The following is a 12543-nucleotide window of genomic DNA, read 5'->3' as shown; positions in this document are numbered from 1 at the left end:
GTGTAGCTTTCAAGGCTTTTTTTATTAAACAAATCTTTAAATAGAAAAAAAAACAACGAAACATTGTATCCACGAAACTTGTTTTCACTTCGTTTTTTGGGAGGATTGTAGCAAATGTCGCAATTTATAATTTATTAAACTTGCTATGCGGATAGAAATTGATGGAGAGGATGTGAGACCGCGCGCGGACGTCACAGAGCACCGAGCTCTGTTTGGAACGATTAGTGTGTACGCCCAAAGCTACCTGCCTTTGTCCCTACCAACTATTAGAACGAGAACACCAAACTTCGGTGTATGGGATGCGGCATTCGCGGTCCATCTGTGAGCAGACGGGTTGTCTCCTTTTTGCGAGTGTAGCCGTCGGCGCAATGGTAGGGTGCCGGGCCTGTAATCACTCGGTCGCAGGTCGGATTCCCGTGGTTGCACGTAAATGTTTGTTCTTTCTACTTAATTCTGTGTTCTTTGATACAAAGTGTCGCCTAAAGTACCGGTTACATATTTTGTAAAGGGTTCTGCGGCCTTCCATGGCACATTCCACGGAGATCCCAGTCCTTAAATGCAATCTCAGTAAGAAACAAATTATGCAATCTTTTTTCGTAATAGAAAACAACACAATCACGTTGCCGAGATTCAACTTCAACTTTTCGGAACACACCTAGGAAAATCTACGATGACAGTAGGTACAGCGCGCGAACAAGTTATCGCGAACAAGCTATCTGCGGTTTTGATTAGCGCTATAGTTGTTATGTACTCTGCTCTTCATTGCAAACAATGATGTAGGTAATAATGATGAAAGGCGTCCTTTGTTTACAACACCCAATGCTCAAAAGAAAAGCGTGCCGTAATTTTTTTTTTTTTTTTAAGTTTTATCTCAAGATTATTTAGGGTAGATCGAGCCTGTTACCACAGATCCATGCCATCATCTCTAGCATGCCGCCTTATAAACCGCACGTCTTCAGGACAGATGCACATAGGATTTGAAAAATTCAAAATAATAAAACATGTGCGTTTCTGTCCGTCCTTTTTGTTTATTCGCTCTTTACCAAATTATTGAGAACCAACGCGCGCACGTTCAACGAAGACGTACTTTACAGTTCTTTCCAGTAGCAACTAACATTTAATGCCATGCCCATTGCATCAGCCCTTCCCCTCACTGAGCCCTAAACCTTCAGAACAATAAGGAACTCTAGGGGAAGAGAGGAAAATTTAAGAAAAAACAAAAAAAGACTCTTAAGGAAGACGAGAAAAAGATGAACGTAAAATAACTGTTAAGGAAACGTTGTTTTAGAGGAGGGTAAATCAAAAAGCAAAAGAGCAAAAATAAACAAATAAAAAATAGGAGAAGAGAAATTAGCATTACGGAATCGAAGTGAACTGACTACTTTAACTCCTGACTCGGAAATTTGAATTCAGTTTTGGATAACTTAAGGGAAGGCGAGACAAAGTTGCAGAAATCACCGGCCCTTCGATTGGACTCAATGGTTTTTCTGCTAAGTCGGTCCTTCTGTTTTTTGATAACTAGGGTTGCATCAAATCGAGACTCAGAGTTCAAACAAATACGTTTATGCTCCGCAATAGGGTGATTAGAGTTACTGCATACTCGGATTACTTTGACAAACTATTCACTGGGGCGGGTGCAGAGTCATATTCCGCTCCGTCCAATATACTTATCTGAGCAAATTAAGGGAATGGAGTACACCACCTGCTCCTTGCAGGGGACAATCGGGTTTGCATGTTGGATGAAACAACCTTTAGGAGACTTATCGTTTACGCTTTCGCAAAGTTGTTTGAGGCGCCTCACGCACGAGAAAAAAACGGGAGCATGAAACGGCACTGCGATGGCCTTGAAGTGGTGAGCGGGGTCACGGACCTAGAGTGTAATGGCAACACGGGAATTCTTCTTTCTGGGGTAACGAGAGACTCCAGAATCTAAAATTAGGCGAATGAGGAAAAAAGTTAGTACAACGTTCGGGGACCCAGCCTTGAGGAGGCGTTCTTATTGTGTTACTATGCTGAACGCCACTAGGTGATGACAGTATTAGGCACGGAAATATATATAAAAGGACCGAATGATTGCATACTTGACCGTTTTAGAGTTAGACATGCAAAAAGAAAGAGTCGTCTTTCTTAGAACTATGTCCGCTACATAAAACTATTTATGATACTTGACTAAACAAGATAAGGTAATACGGGAACGTGTTGGCCCTGATGCGGGCGCGTCCCAGCGGCTCCGAAAGTGTAACCGGAAACTGTTTACTCAGCCCCCGCGCTCTCCGGGGGGCAAACCTCCACAGGCTCTAGTTGCCGGACGCCGGAGGCGAAACTGAAACTAAACATGCGATGTCCGCAGAACTTTTTGGAAAGCCCTGCATAAACCGGAGGGAAGATTCTCAAGACGAACATCTAGGTACTGTAGAACTTCTTTTGGCGAATTTAGGCCTGGTGATAAAAAAGACGTTTTTAATACAACTAGGAAAGACCGAGTTGGGTGGATAATTAGGCAGTCGTCCAAATAAAAAAAAAACAAAAAAACATGGGAATTTATGGGAATCCTGGATTAATTGCTCAATGCGTACTCTGACCTTAATCTGCAGGGAAAGATCCCTATCATGATGGGCGCCAGGTGAGGCGGAATGAAAATCCCATTCTTCTGCTTGAAAACATTTCCCTCGTAATCTACAAGCGTGAAATGGAGATAAAGAGTCAAGAGGCCTAGAAAATCTTTAGAGAGGCCAGAGAAGTTGTAAAAGTCGCCGGTGCTATGCTCGTGCAAGGCATTTGATACTGATTCCTCCCGTTTTTTTTTTTTTTGGTTTTTTTGGTGGTTCCTTTCTTTGTTCTTGGGGGGGGGGGGGGTAGATTTAAGGAAAGACAGGGCTGATGCATTGAGGATGGCGTCATTAAATGTCAGTTTGTGGTTGAACAATCTGTTCTGTCCGTTTTGGTTCCTACATGTTTTATGATTTCGTGTTTTCTTTTTTTTTTAGTTTATGTTTACCAAGGCGATCTAAGTTCATTTTTGTGCATATGACTCTCGTGCAACTCACGCTCGATGCACCCAGCTGCAGTGACGTCGCATGAAACAGCCTGAGCCTCATGTCGCATCTCTTAGAGGGCGTCATTGTATATAAAATAAATGAAAGTGTCACTTTCAGAGCCAACATTCACGAGGGCTTCTCAACGTATTGTGCATAGCGCGGATCGGCGCAGTGGCATCATCGCAAGATTATCATAAGTGAATCAAAGGTTTACTGCGAGATGCATAAGGATTCACTGCGGTTCGATAAGTTGGCGCATTATCCCATCTGACTGAACTGTTGATTTACAGGCGAATTATAATGTTTACGGTTTTTTTTTTATATAAATGTCGAAGATTTGTCATCAAACTTGCTAGAGTAGTGAGTGTGTTCTCTTCGTGCAACAACCCGATGGGTGAATTGCGATGCCCACTAGGACTCTTCGAAACAAATATGCAACATATCAGCGGTGTCATGTTCGAGCTAACAATGTCACCCGGTGTGCATCTAAATATAATTATAAAAGCAGATCGATCGCATATACGCGTGCGACGCCAACAGGAAACGGTTTTATTTTAAAAGTTTCCTCTCGTTACCTGATGAGTTCCACAGAGAAAGCAATGCATCCTGTGGAGAATATATATGCCTACAATGCTCAAGTCAGGTAATAAAAAACACCTAAATCAAATTCCCCTCCTAAAGGATTTATTTTACAATGGAAGCATCGAGAATGTAAGAGTGATTTCCGCCTCTTTGATAAATAGGACAGTTTCAGACTGTTGTTTCAATATCGCTGTTACGTCGTAAAACATTCATTGCGCAAACACTGGATATTAAAAAAAATTTAAACGATTGTTTTAATAGGTTTTGAATAAATTTTAATTTTATCCAGCCTTTTTTTTTCCCAGTTAGGTGCTGTTGAAGTATACTTATCAGTTCAAGACTAGCTAAACCAATTGAGTGATTATCTAACTGAAATAACCTCTCTTTTGATCAGAACAAAAATAAAATAATTTTATCGGCATTGCATTTATGATGTCAAGCATTTTTGGCGCGCACTCGTTTACACAGCAAAACAAAAACAAAAATAAATATGGTTTTGGGCTGCTTAATCTCCTGTAAGAAATCGATTTTTAAAAAAATGTATATACTGTCCTTAAACGTTGGATTAGGCGAAGCAAGGGGAAATGAGAAAACTAAATGCTTAATATCAAAAACGCGTGCCCAGACAAAAATAGTTTAATTTACATCGCTGGCGTCGATGCCAACGTAAGAGGTGGTTCGACAACAAGCTTAAATGGGACTCGCACTAGTATTTGGCTAGGATGTTTCTAACGCTTTTTTTTTTCCAAGCTTTCTTAACTAGTCTCATCTAGGCACGAACAATTTAACTTTGAAAAGCGGAGAGAGAGAAAATTCCTTTTATCATTTCACCCCCGCGGGTCGTCTTCTCCGTAAACCGGGCAGTGCCATACAACAGACTGGAGAGCAGACAGGATTGAAAATCACGTCACTTAGGGAATTTCCTGCGTAAATGCGCGGACGTAGTTTTTTCTATCTTTTGTACAATGTTATACCCGAGAAAAAAACTAACCGGGCACGATCATGCTGTCACCTGCTATGCATATAAGTAAGCAAAGTAAAAACAACTCTGTAAACAATGTGGTGGGTCTGTCGTCTCCGTCAAAAGGTGATGCGTTTGCATGAAAGGTTTCTTAGATTGAGCGTGTACCATCGTAGACTTTTAGCAACTGCAAGCGAGAAGTTTCGATTAAAAACAAAGTGCGTTAAACGTGCTCATCAGATTAAGAAAAACATCCGCAATCATTTATCTTTTATTTGTTTTTAACGAACAAGAAATTCTCACAGAATTCGTTGTCTGCTAAGGCAATGTTATAAAACCTTAAGGGCTTCAAATTATTTTAAATGTTTTTGTGGTCTGTTTTGTAATTGAAATACCTTTTTTTCGTTTAAACATAGGTAATACTTCCGAATCAACTAATTTTTACTCAGGTGGCGTGGGTGCAGATGCTGCACCCACGCCCCCGAAAACCTAATGGCATGGGTGTAGCATCAGCGTGTTTTGTACAAAGGTTCTTTATTGTTATTTATAAAAAAAAGTATAGCATTTAACATGCACTTGATGGTGTTTCCTTAGCTAGCACAATCGTATTACCTACGGCAAGGAGCACGTACAAAATCGTCCGTATTTTATTTTCTTGGCCAAAAATACGACATCGTTTACGATTGCATGAAAAACTTCAACACTGGGATTTTCCAGCTCAAAACTCTATATCAGGAATTAATTTTTTGCTCATACGGTAAACGTGCAGCGGTGGTGGGCAGTACTCTCGGTAGACGTCAGTTCCTATTACTGAAGAAACAAAACGCGCATGGTGATCATTTGCTGAAATAAAACAACAGCAAAATGAACTGATTCTGCAGTCGACGTACATATGCTTCAAACACGATTCACTTCAGAGTGACAGCAGCGAGAAAGCGTTAGATTATGTTTACAGCCAACCTGCAGCCCCCCGGTACTGACCAAACATTGAGGACGCCCGGTTTCACGTCTGCTATCGGGATCGGGCGCATGCCCTCTTTCTTTTTTTACGCTGCTGAATTCGTCAAAATCCCCTGATGTATAGCAAGGGCGCTCCAGTCAAAAGAGATGACGCTGCTCTGAGAGAATTTTGTTGAAAAGGTCGATACTCGTATGAAACGCAATTAACCACAAAGTTTACCGGTTGCTCCAATCACTGCAGTGACTGGAGCAGCCGGACCCTTTTTATATCCGAAACTCATCACGTACACTACGCTTGGCCACCCCAGCGCGCGGCCATGACCAATATTCACAACATACATTGCGTACCAGACTGTATGGCCCCTTGTTCCTGCTGTAAGTAGATGTGATGAACGCTGTTGACGTTTCTCAAATTATTTTTCTGGAAGTGTCATTGAGTGGAGAGAAAACCTAACGGGTGTAGTGTGGATCGTGAACGTCAATATTAAATTTTAAGAAATAAGCCACTAAAATATCCCGAACTGACGCAACGCTCCTTTAAGAATGGCAGGTGCACTGCGCTATGACTGAATTTATGCTCACGTAGTTTTATACAAAAATAGACCAGGAAATATATGGGGATAAGGAATAAAGTAGGACTATAAAAATTAATCGCAAATTATAAAATAATAAAAAAAAACAATTTGACGTAGGTTGCATATTGTGCCTTTGCGTAGCAGCCGCGTGTACTGCCAACTTCGCCATGCATACAACACTATTAAGAAATCTGTAGCCAATTTGAATTAAAAACATTATTGTATTCTTCAAGCAGCACACAAGTTGCTTTTTTTATGTTATACTTTACAAAGGGCGCTGTGTACTTACTTGTCTATACTTTTTCCGTGTCCCGTTGCATTGTTTTACGCCGTGATGTCATGCTTTTTTTGCCTTGCACAATTTTTTTTAAACAAAATACAAGAAATAAATTTATTATTTAAGAGCCATTTCCAAGTTGTGTCAGGGTTCAGGTTTACTGTAAAATACGTCTCCAGTGTTGTTTCTAATTATTTTGATCGTTAAAATGTCTGTTTTTGGATGCAGTTGCTGTTTAAAGTCCGTGAATCTGGAGTTCCACGAAATTTAGTCGACACGTTTATCATGCCTTGTGAACATTACGTAGTCTATCCTTTGAGTCTTGCACGTCGATGGTTGATTGACGCAGGCTATATTATATATTTTGCTGTTTTTCTTTTGGTTTAGATTTACATATTAAAACAAAAGATACATTAAAGAAGGGAAAAGAAAACGTGCAAAATTCCTTTTTGGATTAACACATGTCGCACACCATTCAGCTCTTGCCATAAAGTTTGTCGTACCGGTGGTTTCTAGAAGAAAGTTCCAATCGATTATTTTGAAGCCTTTCTTTGCGCGAGTATCGCTTTGTAATGAAGCTTGCAGAAATAATACAATCGAGAGTGTCTCTGAAGTGATTTTAGAAGCTGTCGTTGGGCTTTGCGGGAATATAAATTGGGTTCAAAAATTAGAAAGTGGAATCTAAACTGGTGCAGTGCTTTTTGGAAAGATAGGCCTCATCCTTGTAATTCCCGGGCACTTGAGATTGAGAAGCCTAATGGAAAGTAAGAAATAGGTAAAATCACTGGATGCTGGGAGAGAAGCTCCAGGCTCCCCATATGGGCGCCATTTTCTTTCGTTGAATTAGCAGTTTCTCTACGACCTCGTGATTTTTAATGAGCCCATCAAAATTCTCGGTAATATGCTGCTTTGTAAACACATTTACGACAGCAAGAAGCTGTCCACGACATTCAGTCGACTGTGAACCCCCCCCCCCCCCCCATGGTGGGGTTTTCTTTAATCTTCAGATCGAATATAACCTGAAAAAAGTTCCTGTCTATGTTCTATATATAAAATCATGTATTGTTTAAACCTTTTTCAATACAACCGTCTGCGTTGATTGATAGAAACGCTAGCTCTCTCTAATTCTAACTAGAACACACACGTTATTAACAACATTATTTTTACGGTAAACAGTGTTTATTTATCGGAAAAGGTAAAGTTTTTTGTTTGTTTCTTTCTTTTTTGTCTAACCTGTTAATGACATTTATCCTCGCCATACACACGGAGAAGAAGACAAAAAAAAACTATCTTCCACGCCGAGAGTCAGACACAAACACACACACACACAGTCACACGGGTGCCATTCGTTCGCCCACTGTGTTTGAGCCGGAGAGTCAATTTAGCGATGACACATGTGGAGGCACTTTTGCGCACGTGTGGCGCGCCGCCTCCAAACCAGAAGCGTCCGCTCCCCCGTCGTCCTCCGGCGCCCCTGCCCTTCCGGCCCCGGACATTGAGTCCAGCAGCGGTACTCGCGCGGGCTCTTTTCTGCCGGACGGCCGAATTTACGACGCGCGGCGCACATTTATCGCTCATGTCGGCCTGGGCGTGTAAGAGATGGCGGCCCATTTAAGCGCCGTAAAGCTCCGACTCGGCCGCTCCGCAGTCTCGTGTGTGAGTCAACAAGGAATGGGCTTCCGAGACTCAGTCTACACATCCACCCACCGCAATTTGGATAAAGAACAAACGCTACGGACGCCTTCAGCCGATCAGAGCGAAGGAGGCCAATCACGTGACAGCCCGCGCCAGGGGCGAGAGCGTCACCCGGGCAGTTGAAGAAGAGAGGCATGAGGAAATCTAGTGTTACCCATTCCCCTCTTTTGTGCGTCCCGGATTGCGGTGATGTCACTTTTGTCTCCCGCGAAGACTAGTAGGTCTAGAAGCCTTTGACGAGCGTGTTGGGACAGATGTAACAGTAAGAAAGCACAAAACAAACATAGGGACAAAAACAGACATGTACAAGCTTGTACAAGCTTGTACATGTCTGTTTTTGTCCCTATGTTTGTTTTGTGCTTTCTTACTGTTACATAGTAGGTCCAGATTCCGACAAAATCGGCTTTCTTTCGTTCTTCTTCCCCCGTGGCTCCGACAGCCCCGCGGACGCCCCTTGCGCGAGGGAGTATCTTCACGCGCCTTCATTCGGAGCGTTGGTTGGTTCACTGGATACGTAGCGTTCGCCGTTTGCCAAGTTGCGTTTTAGATGGAGTATGGAACCCGCCGGCCGTCGTCTCTCCTCGCTCGCTGCAGCAGCGCGCTCCCTTTCTCCGCGCTTTTGAAGCGATCGAGGAGGGAGGCGGAGAAAGCAAAATCGCAAACTCATTGGGCTCTGTTTGGTTGGGAATTGAAGTGCCACTCGGGCTCCCTTTCGAGATGGGAGCTGCCGAACACTCGCGGCGGCAGTATAACGCTCGGCTATTGTGCGGGCCGACAATACGCGCCATAGCTGGATACGGGAACTGTTTGTCTTGTCGTTATATTTCCTGGTGGCCTTCGCAGCTAGACCCGCTACCAGAAAGTTCGTACGTGCGCCTTGTTTTTTTGTAGCTGTTGTTGTTGATCAGTGGATGAATTCAGCTTTTGCGACTACTTCGGTTCCACGTCTTTTCAAATCCCGTTTGTCGGGATGGCCGTCGGTGCTTTTATGTGCCTTTTTTTAATTTGATTGAATGCTCTACCTTACACCCATCACATTTGGTGTTCGCCATTAGTTATTCGGGTTACTTTGTGGCTTCTTTCTACTTTTTAATTAAAAGTTTTATTTGATACAAATTTCGTAGAGAAAGCTATATTTCTCTCGGTTCAACTGCCGCCGGCTCATATACGTGGGTTGTAAGCGCAATGTTTCTATAGGGCTGTTTGTTTGTCAGTGGCGTATACTGATCCTTTGCCACTGCATTCACTGTTATTTTATAAATCAAAACCGTCTTTCCAAGTTGTATAAATGTGCAGTGATAAAAAAAATCAAACTTTCCGAATGCTTAATCAAATCTACGTGTCCGAGTGGCAGAACGCAGAAGTCTGTTATTTATATTCAAGTATTCTGCTAATACGTCTACTTAAATTTTAAAAAAATTCTCGCTTGCGCCTTGTGTTGAATACAAGCTTTTGCGTGTATTTCTAGATATTTATAATTAACTTTGGAGCCGTTGCCATTGCTGCTACCTAAACCTGCACATCACAAAACTTAAACACTGCCATTCCCAATCATATGAATTTTCACACAAATTTTTGCATAATGAAGGACATTTAAACGTAAAAGCATGCGCTACAACTTCTGAAAAACGGTTTCGAGTAGACCAGACCATTCCTGCAGCAGTGCTCACCGTGTTCTCTCCAACCGAGGTTTGACCAGTTGTTCATTACAAGGCAGAATGTGAAAACCAAAGTTAAGGTCTCCATTCATTTAGATTAGGATTTTGACTTCGTCAGAGCTGAGTACTCAACCGATTGTTTTATTTAATCAGTTCGCTCGGTGGAGCCTGCTGTCGTAAGCGAGTGTTCAACATTACTCCTTGAATTTTAAACGCACCATTGCCGATCTACACGTAATTGTGTGCGATTCAATTTTGCACCGTCTGGGAGAGCGATGCAAAATCTTTTTATTTATCCGGTACTAGAAACGAAAATACAGGGGAAATTGTGAAAGCCATACGAGTGTTAGAACTTCAGAGTGGGCGAGTTGGTTCTTCATGTTAATGAACGTTGCAGCGCACTGAAAAACAAAGGCTTCATTTTTTGTTTGTTTTTTATTTGAAATTCGTCTCAAATAGAAGTAGAAGTAGAAGCAGAAGTTAACCACACAATACCACGTTGTTAGTGAGCGCTGTTGAGAGTTGTGTTCCTTGTGTGTGTGAATACTGGAGTGACAGTTGTTTGAGTGCGCTGCCACGTCTACCAAAGCGTGATACGCATGTTGGCGTGCGCTTTTTAAAATTTATTTTAAGGTTATATATCATATTTTTATTTGCGCTTAAAGTTCTAGCGATGAAGCGTAGTTTTAGGCGAGGGGTGATTATTGGAAGGACAGGACAACAGGCCACGAACGTTAGGGCGACCATCCTTTGTAGTAGCCACGATTGGCGCTGTAATTAAAATCAACTAGCCAACTTATTACGGATTCACACATCAGTGTCAACAACATAAAAAAGTTAGTGTTAAAGTGAGTCTCTATTTATGGGAGAGGATCCCTTGCGACATAAATCACCCACCGCAAATCACATCGATGCTGCAAAGATTGAGCAGGCGGAGTATTACGGTAAGAGACATTGTGATATTGAATTCAATCTAGTGGACTTTGTCCTGCAGAGAATCCCACCCACTGAGCGGGGCAGCGTGAGAATCTGCGGCTTCGCTGGCCTTGAAGGGGAAGCGGCTCTACGAAGTCGCTTCTTACCGACGGACTTGCTCGGCTCAATACAGACAAGCAGTTTGGACCCGCTCGCATCGGCAATTGCAGAGGTATTTTTTTCGCGACCAGCACGACAAAGAACGAAAAATGGGAAGCGTCCCGTTTCAGCGACCTCTTGCGCGCGGCCCCGAGCGCGGATCAGGCGCTGTGGCAGCCGGACTATGACAATGTTGGCAGCAGCTTGGGACTTTGCAAGAGCTGGTGGCGCAGAGTGAAATGATTCTGCGCGTATTTAAGAGCGTTTAATAACGTGGAATGCACGCCTGGAACTACCGCTGGGGAGAAACAACGTCGCGCCGCTCACGGACGGCCCCACTGGACTCTCCGGCCAGCCAAGGCGGCAATCTTGTATCTTTGTGGTTCAAGTCGCAGAAAACTTGACATTGGTGGCGGCCACCCAAGAAGAGGCACGATATCGGAGTCGGTCGGTATCGACAGGGCCTACCACTGAGCCCGGTAAGAGTCGGTTAATATTCCTCCACCTTCCGAACCTTCTACGGAACCCTGTGGCTAACGTCCGCGGCGGGGGACCGGCTTGGAGCAGGCCCCCCTGCCACACGGTGGCCAAATAGACGGCGTCTGGGGGGCAGTGGGCCAACCACATCGTCTCTCGTCAGTGTTAAAACCTCCAGCCAAGGTCAAGGCCTCGACAGCCCGACCACGAAGTCGCACTACCGTTCTATGGACACACAGCCGTTGGTGCCGTGCTCCTTGGGCCTGCTGGACACGTGCTGGCTGTGCGGAACTCGAATGATCATTCTGGACTCTCACTTGGCGGGTTGACTCCCTAACGACTCGCTTGAGGCACAGTATCTCCTTAACAACGAGGTGGCAGCAGTGCAATTATTGCGTAGACATCGTCCCGGCCATCTAGCGACTATTGCCTTGTTTTCCGCCCAGCTGGCCCGACTGCCCGAAGATCCTGCCGCCGCACCAGTTGCCGCAGCTGGTGCTGTCATGCCCACAGCCGCGACTGCTCCTGCCGCGTCGATTTCGGCCGCCGCTGCTTTTACCACTTCCGGCCCGGGCTGCAGTACCTGTGTCGACCGGCCACCCCCTCTGTTTATCGATGACGATATCATGGCCGAGATTTGGAGGAGTTCTCGGCCAGGCCACTGAGTCCCCGACAATCGGTGGGCCTCCGAAGACCGTGCCGTCAAAAGTGAAAAGGGGGGGGGGGGGGGGTTGAAGAGGGAGACGGCAAGCTAAGCACCTAACGGGCGGCTGAGCGCCGTACGGGACCAGCGCACTTGGTAAGCGATCAAGAACACGGTCTAACTTCATGTAAGAGAAGTGAATGCTTCATTGAGCGTCTACGTCAACGAATATCATGTGAGTAGTTTAACAATAAATTCCTATTTTATTCAGTTCAGGTGTGGACATCCTCACACACAGAAGTGTTTGAGTTGTTCAAAAATGTAAATGTTTGAACTAACAACGAATAGGTGCCACATGTTTGCATAGAAACGCGTGCTAATTTACCATAGATGCTGGGATGACTATGTGGGCAAATATAGTTGGAATATCAGAACAAAACAATATGCATCTAAAAAAAGAAAAAAAGAGAAACTCAAAGGCATAAACAAGCTGACCCAACTAGTTGTTGGAATGCCAATATTTTTTTTCTTTTTTAACAGACCTTTTTTTACAGATTGCTTGCGCTCACGCACCATTTTGGGCTTTAGCAGTTGTTCAAATTG

The sequence above is a fragment of the Ixodes scapularis genome, unplaced genomic scaffold, assembly GCF_016920785.2.
Source record: "Ixodes scapularis isolate PalLabHiFi unplaced genomic scaffold, ASM1692078v2 ptg000800l_1__unscaffolded, whole genome shotgun sequence".
Taxonomy (NCBI): Eukaryota; Metazoa; Arthropoda; class Arachnida; order Ixodida; family Ixodidae; genus Ixodes; species Ixodes scapularis.
Note: the sequence above shows the minus strand (reverse complement) of the source record.